At 39.4% G+C, this 24656-nt stretch overlaps 2 long non-coding RNA genes across 2 annotated transcripts in view; one reads left to right on the top strand and one right to left on the bottom strand.

Moving 5' to 3' along the window:
* The window catches only part of LOC121133331, a 63313-nt gene that overhangs the window by 12838 nt on the left and 25819 nt on the right, over nucleotides 1–24656 (top strand). The window lies entirely within an intron of this gene.
* LOC121133330 lies at nucleotides 15337–16689 on the bottom strand. Its single transcript, XR_005870165.1, has 2 exons — nucleotides 16282–16689; nucleotides 15337–15951 (listed from the first exon to the last, which is right to left on the bottom strand). It is a non-coding gene; the product is annotated as an uncharacterized LOC121133330 (long non-coding RNA).

Below are 24656 nucleotides of genomic sequence, written 5' to 3' on the forward strand. Positions count from 1 at the left end.
TGCAAAGAAGAGTGATGACCAAAGGAATCAAGATCGGGCTGGCAAACCCACAGAGGCAGCTGACCTAAGCAAGGGGGAACACATGGACCCCAGACTGATGACTGAGGTCATGGGACTGATCCAGACACCCTCCCACTGAACCTGAGTGACAGAGAGGAGGCCTTGGCAATCTGTGGGACCTGGGAGAGTGGAGTAGTATTTATTCCTGACATACAGAAGGATTCTGGGAACCCATACCATGTGGAAGGATGCTCTCTGAGCCAGGACACATGAGGAAGAACCTGGGCCCTTCCTGGGATGGTGTGACAGACCCTGAAAATCCCTCATGGAGGCCCTTGCCCTCCCTGGGGAGCAGAGAGGGGTGGAGTGAGTGTTAAGAGAAGCTTTTTCTTGAGAGGAGCCTTCCCGCCCGCCTGGTTCCAGAACGGCATCAGTCCCAAATAAACACACAGGAGGCTATATGAATTATGAAGCTGTTGGCCTTGCTTGTCTCTTACTGGCTAGCTCTGCCTTAAGTAATTACCCCATAATTGTTAATCTAAGTATGTCTCTTACCGGAGAATAGTTCCCGGCTTCCTACCCCATGGCGTCACATGTCGACTCTCTTGTGTTTCTCCTTCCCAGAATCCTCCTCGACTCCTAGTCCCTCCTATCTAGGTTTTCTATTGGACAGACAGTACTTTATTGACAAATGCACAGGCAAATAACAGGACTTCCCCAACATCTCCTCTTTTCTGTTTAAACAAAAGAAAGGTCTTAATTTTAACATAGTCAAATTGTATATGACAGAACAGTTATCAAGTAAGAACATAGTCACAATATTTTAGCAAGATTTAAAGAAAATATCATCCATCCCATCCTTGTGAGTCCAAAGTCCTATATGTAGCTTATCTTTTATCATAACTAAGGAAAACTATAATTATAACTATCTGTCTTCAACTCCATCAAAGACCACAGAAGGATAATATATAAACACTAGGATTGACAGAGGTATCTTACTGCCTGGACAGTCACCCGAAGTTCCTCTGTAACGTTGGGGCATCCATCTTCAGCCCATAGGCCACAATGTGTCTGGAACACTTCTCAGCAAAGCAGGAAATTTCAAACTGTCCATCTGCATTGACAGTCTATCATTCATTTTTCTTTGTCCTGCAGAAAGTCTCTCGTAATCTTCCATGAAGCAGGAACCCTGTAAGACTGAGTTCAGCATTCACTTTCCTGTGGGTCCTGCATGTCCAGTTTATACAGCAACAGTCAGTCTAGGCAAGAGCAGTTTCTTGCCCAAATGGCTAATCTTGCCATGTTGAAAGCAAACTCCATAACGAGTTTCTTCGATGCCCATTTTCCTCTCATAATTGGTGCTGCCAGGGCAGACATTTCTCATTGTCAAGAAAAACCCTAAACCATTTTAAATGCCATTTTTCTGAAGGTCTTTGAGAGGTTTGAAGACTATCTATCTGTCTCAAATACATTTCTATATATCTAGAAAACCTAACTTCCTAACTATAAATTCCATTATATGTAACTATCTATAGTCTGCATTCAAGCATGCATTACGTTTCAAAGGATCTGTATAAGCACAATACTTAATCAAGAGGAGAAACATACACATCACAAAATTGACCTTGATTTTGTCTCAATAAATGAAAAACAATACCCATACCATAACTCCTTTATTCCATTAACAAGAGATCGGCTGTGATCATTAGCCAATTATAAACAATCCCTTTTAAATGAAAACAAAGATTTATAAACAAGATGGGAATTGGGACGTCGCTCATTCCAAACTGCTTCCTGCTGGAAGGGGGCGCTGTTCATACCATGGGGATCATGACAAAACTCAGAAACCTGTATAAGTCCATATTTTCCGGGTCTGTAAGCTGCATCATCTTAGATGTCTCAATTGTTGGAACATCTGATCCACTGCTTCCGGGGGTTTTGGTTCGTCAAACCACAGAAGACTGGAAGGAATCCTCAGCTTTTCATTTTCTGTGGAAACATAAACTAAAACTCCTTTTCCGAGTAACATATCCTTATACTTAAATTTTGAAGTCAATGCATTTTCAAAAGATATAAGTTGAATTAATTCAGCAGCATTTATAATCAAGTGTACTTTAGTAGCAGTTCCTTCCTGAGCAAGCAAAAAACTGAAAAACACAATAGCATACAGTATCCAGACTCTCTGTGTATTTTCCATCTATTATTACTTTATTTCTTTCACTTTTATTTCTTTTTCTCTGAGACAGGGTTTCTCTTTGGAAATCCGCCTGCCTCTGCCTCTGGAGTAAATCTTACCAGCGTGCGCCACCACAACACCGGCTTTTGTATTTATATACCACTTTGTCATTTCATTTTCTCTTTCAATCTCACGTATATTTTTAAACACACTGTAAACCTTTAAAGGTTTTGTTCATCCAAGTCTGACTTTACTGCAAATCTTTACGTTTTTCTGGCCACGTGTCTTATCTGTAAAACCGCGGCTGTTTTAAACTGCCATTTCAAGATGGCGGGCGTAAGCGTGACTCCAGATTACCGCCTCAGTCCATGCTGACCTCCAGCAAAAGCTGCCACTTCCAGCTGTACGTACACCCCTTTCAATCGGTAGCAGAGTCTCTTAAAACAACCTTGCTTTTTTTTTTTTTTTCTTTTTATGCTGAGTCAGGAAGACTCCGGTAAACGAGCCACGTCAATCTCGGCTTGTCGATAGCAAAACAGAGCACACCTGAGAAAAATGCTGCTACCAATAATCTGTGCTTCTCTCTGTTCTTCTGTTTCTAAAATTCCTTTAAAGCTTTTGTTATTTTGCGTGGAAATTCATGATCCCACTCCTGATCACCATTTTGTTAAGAGAAGCTTTTTCTTGAGAGGAGCCTTCCCGCCCGCCTGGTTCCAGATCGGCATCAGTCCCAAATAAACACACAGGAGGCTATATGAATTATGAAGCTGTTGGCCTTGCTTGTCTCTTACTGACTAGCTCTGCCTTAAGTAATTACCCCATAATTGTTAATCTAATTATGTCTCTTACCGGAGAATAGTTCCCGGCTTCCTACCCCATGGCGTCACATGTCGACTCTCTTGTGTTTCTCCTTCCCAGAATCCTCCTCGACTCCTAGTCCCTCCTATCTAGGTTTTCTATTGGACAGACAGTACTTTATTGACAAATGCACAGGCAAATAACAGGACTTCCCCAACAGTGAGGGTGATGGATTGGGAGGACTAGGGGGGTGGGGGAGGAGGGGAGGGAGAGGGAACTGAAAGTGATATGCATAAAAAGTTAAATAAAAATATATGGGAAAAAAGAAATGTAAAAAAAAAAGAATGCATGTAGTAACAATCATATCATGGGTAATCTTTATATTGGCTTCTTTCATTTAACAGCATACCTCTAGGTATCTTCCTTTCCTTTTCATAGCTTAGTAGCTCATTTCTTTGTGTTTATGAATGTTATTTCACTGTATGTACTAATTCATCTACCCATCTGTCTGAATTATTTACATGTCTTTGCAATTACCACCAATGTTCCTCTTAACATCTTTCTGTCAGTGTCTTTTAAATGTCAAGATTCATCATATTTAACGTTTAAGTCTTTGTTTTTTTCTGGAAAGTTCTACAAGTGCATCCTGTGAGGAGTTAGAATTTGTTTTTCCTTCTGCTGTTTGCTTATATATGCTACCTATCTGCTTTTAAGTTAAATTTGGACTCCTTAATGATTGCAGATTCAGAATGAAAGATCTGTAAGAGCCCACTTGTAGTTCGAGATATTTAAAAGAAAACCAATGCCTTTATAATCCATTTCATACTTAGAATAATAGCTCACAACCTCAGGGTCTGATAGAGTTCTCAGATTCAAGGCTGGATGTCAGTGTTCTATTATATTTTGGGATCTTCAATGCCCTTTAATTCCAGGTCAACTCAGGAATACATGTGAGGACTTAATTCTTTTATTCATTTGTGTTTCAACATCAGAAGAATATTATTTTCCATTTTGGTTCCCTTTTTAGTCCTTCTCAAGAAAGTTGGAAACACTGCTAGTTCGCTGGCCTCTGTGAGTTGGTTGGAGAGGCTGTTCACTTATGGCGTTTTTCTAGTTCTTTTCCTTAGAGATAAATTCAAATCTACACACTATGTTTTAAAATGAAATTCACTTTCTAGTTTTAGAAACATATGATGGAAATGTCAATCTTTTATGTTGTGGAAAAAATCATTGGCTTATTTTTTTCTGGACAGAAAAACAATAATGCAGATTATCCAATGGTCCTTTTGAGAACAAGAAGATTTCAGTTGTAGAAAAGGGTAGGACGTTGACTTGGGGTTTGGTTTGGGTTTTTCATCTTAGTGTTTCTTTTATTATATTAATAACATGAATAGGGAGGCTCACTCAAGGCATCTAATTTTCAAAGCTGCAAAACAGAAAGGCTCTGCATTCGTTCTCACCTCACGACAGTGGTGTGTCTAGTTTCCTCACCTCATAAACCATTCTCACCGAACCCACTCGACATCTTTTGCTGCTGCATCTTGTGAATTAATTCATGCACCCTTTTATTTCAATATCTCGGATGATGGAGCAGAGTAGCAAAGCTTTGGTACAGGTGTATACCTGTTTCTAAATACCTGTAGGTGTGTCCTTTCCACTAATTTGGCAGAGGATCACCTTTTTGCTTATTCTATGTCCAGGTAGAGGTAGAAGGTTCCTTTCTGCTCCTCTGATTTCATTTGCCCTCCAAGTAATAACTCTTCCTGGAGTCTGTATCATTGGAAATCCAACCATATTATTTTACAATAGAGAGGTCACTACCCATGCCTTACCTACACTCCTGGAAGAAGACACCATACTTTGTTTTGGAAGATTGTCATTATATTTGTGAGGAGTTACCATCTGGATTAAAAATAAACCTGGCATTGTAATGCCTGTAAAGAAGTGTATGGCATGAAATGAAAGCTGCTGTGTCCAGCCCGGCTTTCTCATCAATGAACCTTGCACATATTCCTTCCGTCCTTCCCTTTTGTCTTTTGCAATGCCCCTATGCAGCTGCTTGCTTTTGAATGGTTTGGACACAAACATATGTTTCCTGAATTTGACAGATGTGCAGGATGCCAGTATGGCTCGTAGAGTTAGGAAGTTTGGAGGAACTGTATATTGGCTGCCTGAAGAATTAAAATTTAAGAAAGTAGGTGATACTAGAAAGGAAGAGAAAACCATATATTTAGGAAAGGTGTGGAGATGATTTACCAGATTTACTACATGAGAGCAGGCTACTGCTGAAGGAAAGATCTCAAATTGTTTAAACTGAGAGTCCTTTGATCTTTTGGAGACCATAAGCTATGGGATTTTGGCAGGATGGTCTGTTTTCCAGCCTACTTTTCACTCTGCTGAAACCCCTGAGCTCATGTCTGGAGTCCAAGAGTCTAATTCATAAAGTCTTATCCTTAAGAATGAGAGAAGGTTTTATTCACTGCAGTCTTCCTTGCTCTGCCATGGAAGTGTTCCTTTACTCCTTTGCTGTCTTCCAAATTGAGCATGGAGGCAGAATTGCATCATTACTGAGTATCTAAATCTTCTAGTACAACCTAAGCACAGAGAAAGTTAGTGTACATTCCCTTGAAAGAAAATTCTGTAGATATGAAATAACATGGGGGGATGTCTATGTTTATTTAAGAGATTTACAGAGTCTCAGACAACTATATTAACTACTAGCAGGAGTGTTGCTAGCCTGAATAGGTCCCTTCTATCCTGAACTTCTGAAGTTTTACACAAAGTTTCAAAGTGCAAATTTAGTTTTCCTTACACATTGGATGAAATTGTTTGAAATGTGGAATTACACGTTTATGAACTCCATATAAAGTATGGATACAGGTGAGTTTTGCACATATTCACCATCAGTGAATATGCTTGGTGGAAGCACCAAACTAGTTCTGAGGAGGAGAAAAACAGGAAAACCAAGAGAGGTAGTATGGTTCTTTCCCTACACCCTGAAGGGGCATTTCATGGATCTGAACAGCTTCACACAGCCATTTGCTTTCATAAAACCATCTCTGTGGCTCCATGCCCAAGCCCAACCTCATTTGGTACCTGACTCAATTTGGCCTGCAGACAGCCCCATGATTGTTTCGCCTGCATAATGTACTTTGTTTAATATTTCCCCCAGACAGAGGAAAGAGCACGGCTAACTCAGTACAGTAACTCAGTTGAGAAATGCCGCAGGCTTGGAGCCATTAAGAAGTTCCAGGGAGCTTTGTGAGTGGCTTAGAAAGAAAAGAGGCTGAGAGATGAGGGCTGATTCTCAACACAGAACATGGTAGTGAGCCACCTCTCTAGCCTATTTCCTCTTCTCCTTCCTACATCCTTCTTCGTGTGTCTGTTAGTTAATCCACAGCAAGTGCCCTTCACTGTCAGATGCTTTTTAAGGATATGACATTGGTGAAATGATGTCAGTAGAGATTTATCTGAAATTATAATACTATTCAGAACATATAGAGTATGTCAAATAACAGCTTGTCCAAAATGTGTAATGCTGACTTAGAGTCTTTTTTTTTCCAATGCAGAAGCTTAAGCACTATCATGAAGTCATGAATATTTAGCTTCAATGTGGGAGCTTCACACTATTGCACGGAAAAATAGATTCCTCTTAGGAGATCCCAGCCCAAGTATTCAAAGGGCTTCCAGGCTTTGGAGGTGAAAGGGATACAGATTTCTTGCCATTGACGTGGTGTAAGTCATCTGGTTATCTCTCCCTTTCAATTTTACACAGTAAGATGAATCCCAGCTGTCAGACAGTGACACTCAGTCTTATCTACTTCAGGGGCAGGTAGTGGGGGAGGTAAGGGATGTCATGTGACAATGTTAGCCAGTAACATTGTTCTGGACTTCTCCCTCTCTTCCTGAATATTTTTTTCTTTACAAGTAAGAACTAAAGTAAATTTATTTTCTGCAGTCAAAGATGATGTCATCCTTAACTTTGTCTGACATGTTCTATCTGAGAATGAAAGCTGGAGACATTGAAATTTACTGTTATGTATTGGAATGGGAGCCAGAGAATTTTAATCCATTTTTGTCTAGGCAATCCTGTGCTAACTAAATTTAACTAAATCACCCATTCTGTTTTTGAGCCACCATGGCAATAAAACAAGGACGGCAGTATGTTTCCATTTTCCCTCGTGAAAAATTGGCAAAAAAAATTGCATGCAATGTATTTGTACATGGGAGTACAACCATGTGTACAGCTAATGTTTACATACATGACTATGTGTTTCTGAAGTGAGCAAAGATACTGGAGTCAGTTACATGAACCTCATCTGAGTATGCAATGAATTATAGAATTAGGATTCTTATTGTACTGTAAGATATTTTCTGGACATAGGCTGAGTTTGAGAGTTTTTACAGAGCATAGTAGGCTCTTGTATGGAATCTCTCAAAGCAATTAGGGTACTAAAACTTTATTCAATGATGCCACATTCTGTTGATACTTGAGGATCCCATTGCATACTCTGAAGCTATGATTTATACAGTTTTAGTTATAAAATGTTATGGTAGGATCTTACTTTGATGAAACTTATGACCATTTCTTTTTTTATGAAAAAATGAAACAAAGGCACTCTGAAATTCTGTTGTTTCCCTGTGCACATGTTATCAGAGCTGGGATTTGGACACAGTACACATCTTCAGGTCATTTCCCACTTGTTAATTATTCAGTTTACCCTCATAGATATGATTAACCTCTTCTGACCCTCACTAAGGAACCTTGTTTGCTGTGTCCCCATCTATTCATTGCCTCAGCAATTTCTCCATGTCTTTTAAAGTTTTTGTTTTCATTCTCACATATGAACCCTGGCCTCTGTTGTCAGTTGTTTCTCAGGAAGTTTGCCAAGCATCTGCAATAGGCCAGGAGTACTGGCTATCCATTGCAGAACAATGAAATTGGATACTCATATACAAAAATCAACTCAAAATGGATTGAAGACTTATATAGGAGATTCTGAATTATCAAACTACTGGAAAATAGAAAGAGGAAACACTAAGTATCCATCTGAACAATGATGTTTTAGATTTAAGGCTAAAAGTATGGGTACAAAGAAGAGAAGTAGGGAGATGAAATTACATCAAACTGGTATTTTCCTCTACAACAAAGGAAGTAACTCCCAGCATAACCATTAAGATAAGACTTCAAAAAAATGTCTACAAACCACTATCTAGCAAGTATTTAATACCCTGCGTATGTAAAGCGCAAATTTTACAGAATCAAATCAGATCATCTTATGTAATAATGGGCCAGAGACTAAACAGGGTGTCCTGTCCTTATGATTGCTGGTCTTCATCTTCAAATTGATTTAGAATCATTTTAGAAGCACACCTTTGGGCATGTATGTAAGGGTGTTTCTAGAGAGATTTTATTGAATTGTAAAGACCCACACTTTAAATAACTGACATTGTTCTATGGTCTGGGATCCTAGACTGAAATAAAGGAGGGGAAATAAACCAGTTGAGTAGTAGCATTCCTCTTTCTGCTGTTTGACTGAGGACACACTGTCTCATGCACCCACCACAAGAAAATTCATCAACTAACCTGAGCTCACAGAGAATGAACCGACAACCAGGGAGCCTGCATGGGACTGACCTAGGCACTCTGCACATATGTTACAGTTGTGTAGCTTGGTCTTCTTGTGGGACTCCTAACAGTGGGAACAAGGGCTGTCTGGGACTCTTTTACTGGCTTTTCCTTACTTATCTAGCCTTAATACATGGGGCAGTGCTTAAGTTTATTGCAAGTTGATATGACATGTTTTGTTGATAATCATATGAAATCTGCCCTTTCCTAAACAGAAACAGAGGAGGAGTGGATTGTTGGAGTGGGGAAAAATAGTGGTGGGGAGAGTGACTGGGAGGAGGGGGTGTCTGTGATCAGGATTCAAACAAACCATGGAACAACAACCACAACAAAATAGCAGCACACACTTATCCTTTAAATGACTATCTTAAGGCCCTTTGAGTTTTATGGACACACCTTTCTTTATTATATTGCTAACAGTAGGTTAGCTGATACCTGTTATATATTCTTACTATATATAGGAACATTTCTAAGAATACTTTCCTACAATGTAGTTGGACATGGATGACTTTCTTGAAACCAGCATGTCAATGGTTAGTTCTTACATTCAGATATTAGTTGGAGACTGTTAAGATAAACTAGATGTTTGTAAATGTACTAAGTGCAAGTCTTTCTTTGAAAGTTAGTTCAGTAATATACAATAAAAATCCTTAAGACACCAGGGATCATTGAAAGGCGGAACTGAACCATGTCTGAAGCTAGACATGGTGTTCTTGGGAAATGGGTATTCTTTTAACATATTCTTAAGCAAAGTAACAAAGAATGTGTTGGATAGAGTAGAAAATATATACATATAAAGAATGTACTCATAACAGGACAAACTCAAACAGCTGAAGACCTGGTAAAATTAGCAAAGGTGCCTCTTATAGATGATGGGTGCAGAAGTGTTCCAGTCATCCATGTGTATCTGTGGGGCGAGTGTGAGAAATTTCACCAGTCTGGAAATATAATGTGCTTTCTTCATTATAAACTACCTTGGAGATTATTTTCAATATGAAAAAAAGCTTCAGTGGTGCCATCTTTTCATTTCTCACATGAGTTGCTACTCTGCCTTTGACAACGCCATGCTGCTTCTCAGCATTCAAAGCTGTTATTTGTAGAAAGAATCATCATCACCATCACTTAATTAACAAGATGAATTTAAAGTTTTAATCAATTAATTTAAGGATCAAAATAGGCCTTTGAAAACACACCAGACTGTGTATTAAGGATGGATTGTTAGCCAAGATGGACATTATGAGGAATTAAAACAAGAAATAATACCATGTCATTCATATCCCAACATTTTTAACCAAAATAAGGAATTCACTGATGCATAATTATTTCTACTTGTTCTTCTATTTTATCTCTATAAAGGTGAAGATCTGATTATTGCATTATGTGAAGTCATGAACACAAGTAAGTCTACATACTGAAGACAAAATTGATTCTGCAGAAGGAAATTGGGCATGATGCCTGTACATGTTGTTAGCTACACTCTCCTAGCATGTGAACCATGGGTGATTTAAGTACCTGTTCTGCTCACAGAAGCCTTATTCTTACACACTGCATTCTGAACAGCATCACTATGCCATCTGGGGATTCCCCAAACTTCAGGACTCCTTCTAATGATGTGCAAATCTATGACAGAAAGGATAATCGCTTGACTAAAATTAATGGTCAGTTTGATTGAACAAAGAAACACCTAGGGTGTCAATAGTGTGCAGTGATGAGTGTGTTTGAGAGCTTTTGCAGAGAGGATGAATTGAGGGAAGAGAGACTCCTGTGAATGTAGATGGTGCCATCCCATGGCTCGGGTACCTGGATGGATAAAACAGTAAAAGTGAGCAAGCTAGTTGAACATCAGCATTCTACTCTCTGATCCTTGAAGTTACACAGATGGGACAAGTTCATCTCCTGTAGCTGCTAGCCACTCTCTACTTTGCTGTCTCAGTCATGATGTGCTATGTTTCAGTTAAGGTTTCTATTGTTGTGAAGAGATACCATGACTACAGCAGCTTTAATAAAGGAAAATGTTTAATTTGAGTGGTTTACAGTTTCAGAGGTTTAGTTTATTTTCATTGTTGAAGAAAACACTGTGTTGGGAAAGGAACTGGGAGGTCTATATCTTGATCTGAAGACAATAGGAAGTGAACTGTTTCACTAGGCACAGCTTGAGCACAGGAGACCTCAAAGCACACCCCCACAGTGACATGCTTCTTCCAACAAGTTCATATGTACTCCAACAAGGTCACTCCTCCTAATAGTGCCGCTACCTTTGGAGGTCACTTGCTTTCAAACCACCACATGCTGTGTTCCTTTGAACTATGAGTGGAAATAAACCCTTTATCCCTTAGGTTGTTTTGGTAATATTTGTTTGTAGCAATGAAAAAAGTGAAACCCTGTCTTTTCTTTGACTTGGAGTGACAGTAAGCACCTCTTTCATTTCTTTAACCAAAATCTCACAAAAGAGGTTTCATTACTAGCAGCTTCAAACAAGAACTGAAAGCCAGCTGGGTGGTGGTAGCGCACGCCTTTAATCCCAGCACTCGGGAGGCAGAGGCAGGCGGATCTCTGTGAGTTCGAGTCTGGGCTGGACCGACAGCCTCGAAAACAATACAGAGAAACCCTGTCTCGTAAAAACCAAAAAAAAAAAAAAAAGAACTGAACACCAACTCTTGTTCCTATTCCATTTTCATTTGTCATCTCTGGTGTTTGTAGCTCGGTTTCAAATCTTATTTATAACACTTAAATGTATTACGTACTTATTTTTGTTGTTATTATTTTAGTTATTTATTTGTTGGAAATGTATTTGTCTGAATTTTAATCATTTAATTTTCTAAAGTTTAACTTTATAATATCCATCTTTGACTGCCATATGTGTGTTACCTTTGGCCTTATTTACTGTATTATTGGAAGGAATAAATGCATGAGATAAATGTCTCAAATCACAAAGTGGTGATGAGGAATCTTATAATATTAAGCACTATTCATACTCTCCTCTACTTCCTTTACCCACCCTTTTAGTTCTTAGTTCGGAGGATTTCTTCATATTCTTCCATCTTATGTTTATCCAGCTTGAAATGGGGCAGAATGAATTCTCAAGTCCTCTGTCTCCTCTCCTCTCCTCTCCTCTGGAACTCCATGTGTCTTTCATTTTCCATTAATATTTATTCAACACCACAATTTGGAAGGTGCTGTAGAGCCAGAAAGGCCATATTGATGACCCAGAGCACATATCCTCAGCAGCTCTTGACTTCTGCAATACCCAGGCTCACCCACAGAATACTCAGAATCTACTTTTTTTTCCCGGAATATACTTTCTAGCAGCCCTCCCATCTTAAGAGAAGCCTTACTGTCTTTCCTGCAGCATTATAGTCTCCTGCACTCCACCATTCACCATTAAGTACTTTTTAGTTATTCACTATTCTTTGCTCTGAGCATCATGTGTGGGTTGACAACTGAGGTTGGTAACTAGAAGAGGATTCTCTTTACATTGCTGCAAACAAAACCCTGATCCACAACCTTGGCCCTGACTGAAATGAACCCGTAGGAAAGGTATTGATTTGTGCAGATTTCTTTCTTTTTCTACACTTCAAATTAATATCATGTTGTTCTCTTTCCAAACACTCATTATTAGTATATTCTTGGACTCCTAGGTGGATATGCCTCCAAGATTATACACAACCTTGATGGGGGGTGGGCACTGAAATCATGGCCTGTAAACAAGGAACAGAAAGAGTCACTGCCTTGGCATCTGGGGTGTTCTCACACTTTTCAGCATTCTTCAAACAGTCTTATAGCTCTCTGGCTTGATTGCAGCCATTGTTCCTTCACAGCATGGCTATTTTTGATGGGTGATGCCTGTGGGTCTCCCTGCTATGCTTCAGCAAAATCTGAGACATGGGAAGAAGGAGGGGCAGGGTCTGGCCTTCTTGGCCTCAGGTGAGCTGTTTGTGCTTTCTGACATGGTTGGGAAGTCCCACACTCTGGATATTGTTTTTAAGCTTCATTTAAATGGCCAGGACAGCCTTTGTGAAAAATAACCAGCAACTCTCTAAACAACTTTCCCCTTGGTTTTATTTATATATTTTTACTAGTATCATAAGCACAAATTTGGAATATAATTTTCATTTCTACAAAATCAACTAAACATTAATTGTAGAATATGCCCCATTAGTGAGAGTGGCAATATCTGGAGTTCAAAATATATACAACCTCTTCATAAATGCTGGCCATCACCTGACCTGAAGTTTCTATTGTTTTAAAGTCAGATGAAAAGGTAATGACAAACTTCTCTCCCAGCTTTTTAATCAAAGGGGTAATGAATGGAGGTTCTATTTTTATATAAAATAGGAGAAAAGTTGTGAGGAATAAAAAGAAAGTTATGGTTAGGAAAGTAAGGAAGGGCCGGTTTTTACAATAAGTAGAAAGTGTAGCTGTAAAATAAAAAATGGGCCAGCAATGTGAGCATAATTCAAGCCTTTTAGAAACAACGATTTTCAAGATAGTTCTCTAGGAGAGCCATAAAACTGTAGTCAGATTTTTCTTTGGACCACCAGCTCACAAGTAACATGGAGACTTACTATTAATTATAAAAGCTTGAGGTTAGTTTAGGTGTGTCCCATTAGCAATTATAACCTAAATTAACTCATTATTTTAATCTACATTCTATTGCATGACTTTTTATCTCATCTCTCTTTATGGCTGCTTCCTCTGTGTCTGGCTGGTGACTCAGTCTTCTTCTTCCCAGAGTTCTCTCTCTGCCCAGAAGTCCCACCTATATCTCCTGCCTAGCTATTGGCTTTTCAGCGTTTTATTACACCAGTCACAGCAATATATTTTCACACATTGTACAAATATTCTGCAACATAAATCTTTGGAAGAATTTTCTCCAGGCATCTTTCAGAAAGGTCTAGATCCCAAGAATATTTTACTTTTCATACTACCCTATGTCACATGCAATCATAAAACATGAACAGTTTTATCACAGGAATCACATTCCTTTAAGCAATTATCTCAAAGGAGATACAAGCAAAGGGTGGGAAAGATGGCAAATGATTAGTTAAACTTTTTCCCTACTTCTTTTTGTTTATATGTGGCCTTGATTTGAGGGAAGGAATCATAAACCTGAGGAAATTAAGGCATCATAACCCCATGCTTTCAGAGGAAAGGGCTAAGCTAATGAATATGGGGGAGGGGTGGGAAGGAAGAAAAGAATATTCTGGGCTCACAGCAATTTCCAATGGAATGGGAATCTAGATCATATTTTAAGACCAGGGAACTTATCAGAAAGACAAGTATCACTTTGTGTCTGCAAAGCATTTCGACTCACCAGTTTCATATTTACAGATTCAGTGTAATCTTGACGAAGTATGAATATGCATGACATAATTCACATTGACGCCATATCCTAGTCCAAGCTTTACTGTCTTCAGTGGGAGTCAGTAAAATTGCAAAAGCAGGTGTGGTATCCAAGACAAGTAGAGTGAAAAATGTCAGTGTATAGGTAACCCAGGTAATTTTCTACTGTGTGTATGTTTTTCTTTCACAAGTTGGTTCCATACAGTTTGTGCTTATTTGTTTGTTTGGGACAAGAGCTCTCCATGGGGTCCTGGCTATTCTGGAGCTTGCCATGTAAACTATGTTGTCACTAAACTCACAGAGATCTTCCTGGCTCTGTCTCCCAAATGCTGGGATTAAAGGCGTGCAATACCACCTTGGCCTTAAGTATGAACATTTGAAATCAATCTACATGTTTTTCTTCACATTTCACAAAAGGTAGAGAGGAGCCCTAAGACACAGAATGCATTTTGGCAAGAAACAGGAGGGAGAAATTTGAGAAATGAGTTAGTTTTGGATTTATCTGGAACAATTTTTCCAAGCTCATGATTCCTCATTTCAAATTCGATACTGAGTCATGATCAGTAAATGCAATTTGTGTGACTCACCCAACATAATGCGCTTCTATTCTTGCTCCAAATCAGGACCATTACCAGCATATCTGCGAAGCTCCAGTCTCCTATCTTTTCCCCAGAGAACCTTATTCATGACGCACTTAGATACGGCACTTAGCCCTGCACCATGTGGTATCCTTTAACTGCTAGTCTGGTCAGGTATGCATATTGTCCCAACTGCATAAATAAGATGGAGTCTTACAGAGGTTGAGTAGCAGACGAGAAATTGCACATCTAGGAAGTAGAAAGCTACACTTTTGAATCTTTGGAATCTAACTCCATAGCTCAACACTGTAATCCCCTACGCCCCGTGTGGCACATTCATCAATGTACAATGTGAGGTTGGAAGTGCAGCTTGGTGCTTTGGAGCAGAGCAAATGTAAATGGCCCACCTGGGGACTGAACCCATGACCTTGGCATGATTAGCACAGGGCTAACAGATGACTGAATACCAGAAGCATATTATCCAGAGTTTTCTCATATGAAGAGTTATTTGAGGGCAGGATATGCAAGTCAATAGGGAAACCTATTAAACCTACTGAAGCACATAACACACAAAATCACAATGGTCCTGTACTCAGAACGCTCTAAGAATTCAATTTACGTATATCTGTATGTCATCGTGCATAGTGCATATATACCTATGTGTTTGTGGTGTGGGTGTGCAAACATAGTAACTGAAGACATGAAATGTGAACTTGTCACAAGTGTGCATTAATGCATGCGTGCCTTTCTGTTGTTCTTATATGATTAATATGCTGAGTGTGTGGTCTGTGGATGTAATGACCAAGGCCTTAGTGATTTTACGTTTTAATGGGTCTCTTCAACTTCAAAATTGTTAGCACTGGGACTCCAAAGATGGAAAAATTTCATGTATTTGAAGTGGAAATTTGTTTTGTTTAAGTTGAGAGCAGAGTAATTAGTAGATTCCCCTTTACCTACTGGGCATATGTTCCTAGATCCCTAGGGGGTGCCTGGCCATGAATAGCAGCCGACAGTATTGCCACGTAGCATCTAGATCAAATTTGCCCTTTGTGCTTTGTGAATGACATTGCATTGCCCCTCTTTATTAAAATGGGGGTTACTGGCACACAACCATCAAGTAAGCAAGACACCTACTAAGTGACCAACTACAGGGGCATCAGTTACACACAGCATGCTAGACAAGTTGATGACTCACATCCTGCACAGGGTGACCCAAAATTTCTTCATCCTCTTCAGAATGGTGCACCACTCCAAAGTTACAGATTATATTTATTCCTGAATTTCTCCATTCAGTATTTTCAGAACACAGCCAGGATCCCTGCAACTGCAGAAAGCAGAACCACAATTTGGGTCTACTGGTTCTCAAGCAGATGGGCTTGGTTCTGAGATTGTGTCTTCATCTCTTCTGCCGGGAGTGCTGGGTGTTTCTGCAAGAAATTGTGGGTTATCATCCTCACAATGCAAACATAAGATGGCATTGTTTCAGGGTGTTTTGCTATACTCTCTGATTTTATTCATGTTTCAATCCAATAGAGATCCACCATAGCAGGGTTGTTGAAAACAGCGAGGATTTGCCGGCCCTTTGCAATTCTGCAGTTGTAATTAATGATGCTAACTGAAATGAAGCGGGCCTATGTCCAGAACTGGGGCATGAGTCACAGTGACTACATTGTGATCCCTCCAGGAGCAGCAATCATTTAAAAATCACCAAGCATTCTGAATCCAAGTAAGAAAGGGGGAAAAAAAAGAAAACTTACAAGCGTTTGCCATATTCTTAGTACCATTTGCCTTGACAGGAAAAACAACAGCCTCTTGCCTCCTCAGCTTATTCCTCATCAGCGAACTCTTCCCCAAACAAGACACTGCACATCAGCCATTTGGGATCTCTTCCATCCGTGTTGTAACGCGCTCTTCCGTGCAGTTTGTACTCACTGCAGCATGTGCCGACGCCAAGAGCAAGGCGTTGGTAATCTGGGCACCCACAGTTGTGATGAGGCATCTTCAGTGCAGTCGTCCAAATCAAATATTTGGCTGTGCTTCTTCAGATGCGATATCTCATATTGTCACTGTGGTTCTGGCAAAGCCGAGGAACTTGGGCAGGAAGGGAAGAGCCCAACGGCGTGGGGGTGGGGAGATGAAGCCGAGTTTGCTTTCAGGCACCACAGATTTCACCTGCTACTTTTGGACCTCTGCTATTTTAGCATGCACTCCGCTGGCGTGAATGATGGTGACATCATAACATGCTTTTGACCAGCAACCCTCCAGGGAATATAACGATTGATATTTATTGTTTATTTATTTACTCATTTGTTTGTTCATTTTTATTATTGTTGTTTGTTTGAGGCAAGGTAGCCCAGACCGACCTGGAACTCAGTCCTCCAGGGATTAAAGGCTCACCCTGGCTCTTTTGGTTCTTGGGACAAGCATGTAAACTGAGAGGCTAACTCAGGAGTGTTACTGCCTTGTTTTCAAGGAAGAAATTCTAAGACCTGGAGGAGTTAGCTGATGGCTGAGACAAGGAATTAGAGCAACGGTTTTAATATCTCTGTCTCCTCCGCGGCCTGCTCCTTTGCATCCTCCACAATGGTAATGGCTCACTGAGACAAACTTGACTGATCCATGAGAAAGCATGGGTTCATATCAGATAGACACCTCACTGTGGAGGAGAGCAAATTTCAACACTGGAAAACATTGGGGCTGCAGGGGTAGATAGTTCAGTAGGGAAGCATGAAGTGATAAGTATGAGATGGTTCTGTACAAGCAGGAGGTTTTGTCCACAGCACCCACATAAAAAGCCAGGCACATAGCACTAACATGGGGATCCTGGGAGCTTGCTGGCTAACAAGGCCCGCTCAAATAGAGCTGTTAGTTCAGTGAAAGTCATGTCATAAAAGAGTAAGGAAGAAATCCATAGAGGGGAAGACTGATGGCCGATTTTTGCCTTCACATGCACAACACACACACACACACACACACACACACACACACACACACACACACGTGCGTGGGTAACCATGAAAGCCAAAAGATGCCATCACAATCCCCAGGATCTGGAGTTAACAGGCAGTTGTGGGCCACCTGATGTAGATGTAGACAACAGAACTTTCTAGAGCAGCAAGCACTGTAAATTTCTAAGCCATCTCTCCAGACCAACTCTCCCCATTTATAACAAAAAGAAGAAAAGGAAAGATCAGTGGATATCTTCAATATCTGTCATAAAATAAATATTTTTATTACTTTGTTTTTTTCGAGCACACATATCTTGGGTGTAGAACTCAAGATTCAGGTGGCCAGAGGGAGGGTGAGTTAAAGATAATTTTAAGTTGACTTCAACTTTGAATGCCAAGGGGTTAGGCTGTAGCTCAAAGGCTGAGTATGTGCGTAACACATGCAAAGTCTTGGGTTTCAACCCTAGCACTGCTGAAATAAATAATAAAACAAATGTGTTGGGGATCACAGCACAATTTTTGGCAAAGAGTAGTGATGTGGGAAGTCCTGTGATTATGTCAATAAAGCACTGTTGGGCCAATAGGAATCTAGATAGGTGGGACTAGGAGTCCAGGAGGACTCTGGGAAGGAGAAACACAGAGAGTCAAGATGTAACGCCATGGGTTAGGAAGCCCGGAGACTTCTCCAGTAAGAGACATACTTAGATGGACAATTATGGGGTAATTACTTAAGTCAGAGCTAGCCAGTAAGAAACAAGCAAGGCCAACAGCTTCATAATTAATATAGCCTCCTGTGTGTTTATTTGGGACTGATGCGGCTCTGGAATCAGGCTGGCGGGAAGGCTTCTCTCAAAGGAAAAGGCTTCCCTTTACAGAGTAGGGATTGATAATGCTGTTCTTGTAGCTCTAGGTTTTTCCTGGGGGAAACTGCTCTGTAGGCATTTAGAAAATAAGATGGGATTGATTTTTCTCCCTTCTTCATTCAAAATGTTCAGTGACTATCTGTTCTCTGCCAGAGATTGACAGTACATAGGACTTTCCTTTTAAACAAAATAAAATATCAGAAATATTTGGAAAGTATTTGAAAGCACATGTTGTGACCTTGAGCATAATCTAACCTACACTTGACCTTCACCAAATCATAGAAACTGGCAAGAACACCAGATGGTTTTCATGTGACATAATTTATTATGAAGCATTTAATTTTTCAGATCACCATGCTTATTAAAAATAAAAATACCAAGCATCAAAATTTACAATAGATATTACACATACAAAACAAACAAACAAACAAATACTCCCATAGCTGAATGAAAAAGGTTTAAAAGGTTTGTAGAGTAGACTTACTGGGGAGTGTCATGAAAAATACTTCATTTTGCCTAAATATTCAAATGCTCAGCATTTCAGGCTACATCCCCCTCCTCTCCTGTCATGATAATGGATGCTCCATCTTCTACTCTCAGGAATACTCTCCACATCAGCTCCCATCATCGCTTATCAGGCTGAAGCTCATGTTACTGAATCATACTCTCTCTCAGTTTCTTCCTGTTGACACCCAGGTTCCTCACGTCTTGTAAGAAGGGTCCTTCCTTTTATTTCTACCTACTGGTCTGCCTTGTCCAGACATGCTTCTTTAAAGTGTGTGTATGCAACTCATTCTCTTCTACCATCTTACCTTCCCACTCCATGGCCAAGATAAACTTTGTTCTTTACAGACACATAGTGAATTTCTTACCCTTGGCAGGTTAGGTGGTCTGTTGCAATTTTTTTTGCCACAGTTGCTACAGAATAAACAACAGCTAGAAGAAATAAATAGAAGAAAATAAATAGAATAAACACATTTCTGCTTATTTCCTAAAAACTCGTGGTAAACTGGAGAAGTTCTCAGCAGTTAAGAGCATTAGCTGCTTTTTCAGAGGACCTGGGTTTGATTCTTAGCACCCTCTTGGTGCCTCACAATTGACTGTAACTCCAGTCTCAGGAGGTTATATATATGTACATACATACACACACATACATACATACATACATACATACATACATACATGCAGGGATACACAGTGAACACATCAAAATTTAATAAATGAATTTAAAAACAAAACAAAACACAATGCCATATAACAAGACAAATAAAGTCAATACAGTCTGCTGACTTCTGAAGTGTCCTCCTTCCTAGTAACTGAAATATCTCTATAAACAAACAACAGTGAAAATACCGTTTGAAGAGCTGTCCTATAAGAAATGCTGAGGTCAGTCTTCTTTCCTCAAGCTTTCCCCACCCACTCATGAGTGGCACATAAAGCATATAGCAGATGTCTTCTGAAGTCTTGCAGGCAAGAGGAAGTCGACTCCTACACTTGGAGATATTTTGAGTGTAGGGATCCTCAATGCCTGCCACCACAACACACACTTCCTCCAACAAGGCCATACTCATTCCAACAAAGCCGCACTTCCTACTAGTGCCACTCCTTATGATATTATCAGGGTCAATTACATTCAAATTATTATAGGCCCAAACACTTAGAAGTTGTACAGACAACTGATAAATACTGAGAAAGTGATAAACTAGTCTTTCTTGAGGATGGGCCCCCTAATAGCTTATGAAATATGAAGTGTTCAGTCCTAAAAACATATACACATAAGCAACATAAAATGGACTTAGTAGATTGTTTATATGTATATGTATATATTTATTTTCTTATCTTTCAGTAATAATTAAACAAAAAGAGTCCATGGACTCTTGTGAGAGTGGGGAAGATAGGAGTTGGAGGCAGGAAGGGGAAAGGAGAAAGTGATTTAAATATAGTTCATTAAATATTAAAATAAATTAGATGACTACAATATTATAATTTCCTTCCTTTCTTCCATTAGTGTCTTTTTCTTTCAGAGACAAAGTTACCTCTATAGCCCTGGCCTCGAACTTACATTTCTCTAGCCTTGGCCTCCAATGTGACGTGACTATAGGCAAACAATACCATGCTCACCATCTTTTAATAATTCTGCATATCCATAAATTTTTCATAATTTTTAATTAAATAAGTTTTCATACAATATATTTGATCATGTTTTCCATTCTCCCAGTTCTTCCCAGATCCTCCCACTTCTCTGTCCACCCAACTTGTTGTCTCTTACTCTCTTTTTCAAAAACTGAAAATCAAAATGAGCAAACAAAATAACTAATAAGACAAAAATTGCTAAAAAAAACAAAAAAAACCATGGAGTTTGCTTTATGTTGGCCTATGTTGGCTGACAACTGGTTCTGGGATCTCATGTCCTAGAGTGTATATGCACAATGACACTCCATTGGAAATGTTAGTTTTGCCTGCATGTATGTGTGTGGTACACATTCATACCTGGTGGTTATAGAGGTCAGAAGATAGTGTCAGATACTTTTACTAGAGTTATAGATGATTGTGAGCCAACATGTGGGTGCTGGAACGTGAACTATGGTCTTCTACAAGAGCAATAAGTAATTTTAATTGCTGAGCCATCTCTCTAGATCATATATATATATATATGTTTATTTGTACACACACACATATATATATATATAATATTTGAACAATGAGACTCATTACTTGTTTTGACTTTATTATACTACAGTTAAAAATAATCCTGGAAACCAACCCTGTGGCTTCAAGATATCCATTTGCACTGCTGGTCTAGTGTTAGTAAGGATGCTTGTAGACTGAATTTCTTTTCTGCCTGGTCCCACAGCCATTGAGCCCCAAATAAACACACAGGTACTTATATTCAATATAAACTGTTTGGCTGATGGCTCAGGCTTCTTATTGGTTAGCTCCCTCTTAATTATTAACCCATTTCTATTAAACTGCGTATAGACTCAAGGCTGTGGCTTACCTGTAATCTGGCATGTTACTCATTCAGCAGCATGTCATCTCTCTGGCCCCTTTCTGCCTCCTCTTCCCCTCTTTCTCCTCATCTGGTAGCCCCACCTATACTTTCTGACTGATTACTGGCCAACCAGTGTTCTAGTCATCAACTTGTTTTGGCTCTGGGAATATAACCCATTGTGGAATGGAAAGTATGACAGCAGGCGAATGAGAGTGCTGGTCACTTTGTGTCTACAAACAGGATGAGCAAGAGACAGATGTTAGTTTACGGCTTACCTTTTTTCCTTTGCCCCACCTTTCTTCAGTCTGAGACCCAAGCCATGCCACAATGGCACTGACATTCAGAATGGCTTTTTCCTTCTCTGTTAAGCAAATATCTGCTTGCTTTATCCAGGATCAAAAGTCATAATGGAAATTTGCGTAGCAATTTCTGCCTCTGGATTGTTGCATAGCTGGCTCCTGTGTCTCTCTGACTTATGGACTTTTTATTTTCTCATGCAGACTTTAATCACATTGGTTTAGGGACCCCTCTGGTGAGCTCATTTTAACTTGATTTTAGCTACAAAGATGATATTCCCAAATAAAGTCATTCATTAGAACCAAGGAAAGAACTTTACCATATCTTTTTGGAGCTATATTAAATTCATTAGAGTGCACTAATAGTCCTTTACATGCAGTAGTTCATTGTATATTTTTGCAAGACTTTATTATGGTACAAAATAACATGCATTCAGTAGAAACCATACTTTGAATTCCGAATTTCATTTTTTTCCAGGGATAATGTTACAATAATGGTAAGGCTCCCTGCCATTGTGCTGGACAATAACAGAAAGCCATTGATCCTAGTCAGTATATTAATGAGTGTTAATAACTGATAATCCATACCCTGTGCTCTGCAACAAACTATGTTAGGTAGACTACCTATATCAAATGCACTGTGACCTGTGGTATTTTTACTTTTAGTAGATTGACTGGAATTAAGCATCTTAAGTTAAGAAACATCTGAATATCATACATACTTTCATGGTTCAAAACCAGTATTTTGATCAGTATCATATATAGTGTTATGGGTTAAGCAATTGTTATACTGAATTGGTGCTAAAGTACAAACTTAAGATACATTCCAGTTAAGTTTTCAAAGTAACTCTCCCTGAAGAGGAAGGTTACCAGCAGTATGTATCTCATAGGCAAATATCTATATTCACTTTGAGAGTTTTTGTGATATTATAAAATATATACTTGATCCAACCATAGTTCTGTGTCATTGCGTGGGACGCCTAAAATCCTTGCAATCTCTGAAACTTCTTGTCTTCCTATATGCTAACAAACTGACTGATATCTGGTAGTCCTTTGTAGTTTCACTACAGGGATGGGGTCTGGTCACCTGAAAAAGCAACATACAATTAGAGAGTCGGAATTTCCAATCACTACCAGCCTCCAGTAAGTGAGAGATACTAGAAATTTAGCTGATGAGCAATGATCAAAGATATAATCAATCATACTTGCATAATGATGTAATGAATTTCCCATAAAATTCCTAACAGGTGCAGCTCAGAGTGCCATAAGATAGCCATAAAAACAGAGGCTCCAAGAAGATACTGCACCTTTTTACATAACGTGCCATGTGTCATAAACCAGTATATATAAGTAAGCATTTCTCTGAGTCAACTGAATAAATGAACTGAACCTGAGAAGGAGTCATATGAACTCGCTTTATAACTGGAAAGACAGAAGCACAAGGAAGGGGGTCTGGGACTTGTCACTTGCATTTAGGCGGCGCAGCAAAGTGGGTGATGGAGCCTTCAATCTGTGGGATCTTGGCCTCTTTCCCAGTGGATAGCATTGGCACGGAGTTGAAATAGAGGCCATCCAACTGCAGCGTTGCTTGCTTAGTGGGTGGGCAGAGCCCGCACTGTTGCTATTAGAAACATGTTGGAAAAAGAGGGTAAGAGAAACCGAGTCTGAGATTTCTTTATTCGGTTTAAACTTACAGACCCCTTATGTGTAGGATAGTATTGGTTTTCTGTCAAGTCACCACACAGATGACTTTGTAAACCTATTTATTAAACTAAAAAAAATCTGTTCTCTGATGCAGGAAATGTGTATGTATGTTCAGGGAAAGCACAGAAGAAAACACTTGAGTGATGAACACTAAAAATTAAGAGCTATTTGTGGGTGTGTGGGGGATTAGTGAGAAATGTAACCAAATCTGAGGAATCTAAAAGGCCATGTACATGCTCATTGATCTTCATGTACCAGGAAAAGACCTCAAAAGGTCCCCATCTCTCACCTCAGATTAACTTTGAAGCTCTGTGCAAACACATGGTAAAAGATAACATGGTTATAAATTACTTCAGGAACCATGAGGGCACAACCCAGCATATAGACACTTTGACAAACACTGTAAGATGCTCTTAGTATGAAAATAACCAAGGATCGTTGATAATTTTATGCTTATAAATTATACAAATCGGTTGAAACAGACTCTCTTTGGAATTCATAAAGTGTCAAAGTTCACTCACAGAATAGACAACTAAAGTTTTCCCTGCATTTTTAAGGGATATAATTTTTTGTTGTGAAATATTTTAAGATGTGTTACATTTCTTCCTACTGCTTTTGGTTACAATGCAAAGGTTTTCCCTTTGTTTGATTAAATAAAATTAACCTGTGGTCAGCAACTAACTGACAGGAAGTGGCAGGGAGGAACTAGGTGTAGCTAGGGTTCTTATGTGGGGGCTGAGCAGTTAGCTACTTTCCCTTCAGCCTCTGTGAGTGAGCAGAATTTCACGAGGATCTGTGATCCCTGAGTTCTTTGGAGGGGTAGAGATCTAGATGAAGTTTCCCTTAGTGGCATGAAGGAAGAGAATTTCCACTGACTCCTGCCCTTGCAGCCAAACCACTGTTGGTAGCTGCAGAGTTGCAGTTGCAGGACAGCAATTGCTTAAGGGGGCAGCCACTGAACTGGGTGAAAAACAACAATTTTCAATTAAAATTTTGCTGGAGAGTAAAATCAGGGAGTCAAAGGTAGACCATACTAAATACCTAAGAAGTAACAGTTCTTCATACTGTCATTCCAAAAGTAAGAGAAGAGAAATTGCTTCCCATGTCAGTATAAAAATCTTGATTACTTATGAATATGTGTCTCCAAAATAGTAGGAAATTAAATGAGCAATATATCAAAGTATGAATGAACCACAGCTATTCCAGATTTATTGCTAAAACTGCTGTTTTAGCTTTGGTTTCACTGTGGCAAAATAATCAGTACAAATGTGTGATAAAAGATTTATTTTGTTTCATGGTTTTCCAGGTGTCAGCCAGCAGTAGGCTGGC

Source organism: Mesocricetus auratus, unplaced genomic scaffold (assembly GCF_017639785.1).
Source record: "Mesocricetus auratus isolate SY011 unplaced genomic scaffold, BCM_Maur_2.0 Super-Scaffold_100021, whole genome shotgun sequence".
In the NCBI taxonomy this organism is placed as follows: Eukaryota; Metazoa; Chordata; class Mammalia; order Rodentia; family Cricetidae; genus Mesocricetus; species Mesocricetus auratus.